We start from the raw sequence: 1,301 nt of genomic DNA, 5'->3' as shown, positions 1-1,301 counted from the left end.
TCATTCATTCATTCATTCATTCATTCATTCATTCATTCATTCATTCAATTCTTAATGATATGTGAGTATAGCAGAAAGGTGTTGGATTTGGTTTCAGAGGATATGGTTTTGACCCTGCTTCTATTACCTATATGACCTTGGGCAAAATCCCTTGCCCTCTCTGAGTTCCTCATCTGTAATGTGAGAGGATTGGGGTATAAATCTGACATCCTTTTGTCTCTTTTGAGAACTGTAGCTTCTTAAATGGTTTCACCCATGTTTTCTACATGTACTTTACTTTAAGTAATAAGAGAAAGTAATCAATCTTGCAGCAATTCTTTATAGGATTTGAAAAAAAATATTTATTTATTTATATTTAGTTTTCAACATTCATTTCCACAAGATTGAGAGTTATAATTTTTTTCTCCCTGTCTTTCCCCTACCCCCACCCCAAAATAGCAAGCCTACTGAACACTCCTTCTCCTAATCTGGACAGTTGCACCATAAACAACATCCTCATTAGGATTGATACTCTTGTTGAACTTCCTGCCATTGAAGAAGTCTTGCTGAAGCTTCTGGATTCTGGGGATTCTAGTGGAACCACCCACCAGGACAATGACATGAATCTGAGACTTTTCTAGTTTCGCATCTCTTAAGGCCTTCTCCACAGGGTCCAGCATGCCACAGAAGAGATCAGCATTCAGTTCTTCAAAATGGGCTTGGGTGTTTGATATATAGAAGTCGATACCTTCATAGAGGGAGTCAATCTCAATTGACTGGCCTGGGTACTGGAAGAGAGGGTACACTTTGCATGTTCACAAGCAGTATGAAGATGGCAAATAGCCCTCTTGTTATCACTGATGTCTTTCTTGTGCTTTTGCTTGAACTCAGCAATGAAATGGTTGACCATTTGGTTGTCAAAATCCTCCTCACCCAAGTGGGTGTCCCCAGCTGTCGACTTGACCTCAAAGATGCCATCTTCAATGGTAAAACCCCCATCCAAAAAGAAAAAAAAAGATATTCAACTAACTTTGCTAACATCAGCATTTAGCATGACTTGTTGCTGTTTCGTCATTTTCAATCATGTCCAATGCTTCCTGATGCAATTTGGGTTTTTTTTTGGCAGAGCCAAAGATCCTGGAACAATAGCTGGTCTCAATGTTCTCTCTATCATTAATGAGCTACCAGCTCCTGCTATTGCTTATGGCTTGGACAAAAAGGTTGATGCCAAGAGAAATGTGTTGATCTTTGACCTTGGAGGTGGTAAAAATTTGAATATTGTGGAAACACAATCTGGATAACTCAGGACTGGCAGCTTCTAC

At 39.4% G+C, this 1,301-nt stretch overlaps 1 pseudogene; it reads right to left on the bottom strand.

Annotated features, from left to right (window-relative positions):
* Positions 1-206: 206 nt before the first annotated feature.
* LOC138168322 (heat shock cognate 71 kDa protein pseudogene) lies at positions 207-982 on the bottom strand (annotated as a pseudogene).
* Between the last annotated feature and the right edge of the window lie 319 nt (positions 983-1,301).

This window comes from Petaurus breviceps, unplaced genomic scaffold (genome assembly GCF_028583685.1).
Source record: "Petaurus breviceps papuanus isolate PSGF00001 unplaced genomic scaffold, PetGlider_PUasm1.0 37, whole genome shotgun sequence".
NCBI lineage: Eukaryota > Metazoa > Chordata > Mammalia > Diprotodontia > Petauridae > Petaurus > Petaurus breviceps.
Note: the sequence above shows the minus strand (reverse complement) of the source record. Positions and strands in the feature narration are given on the sequence as shown.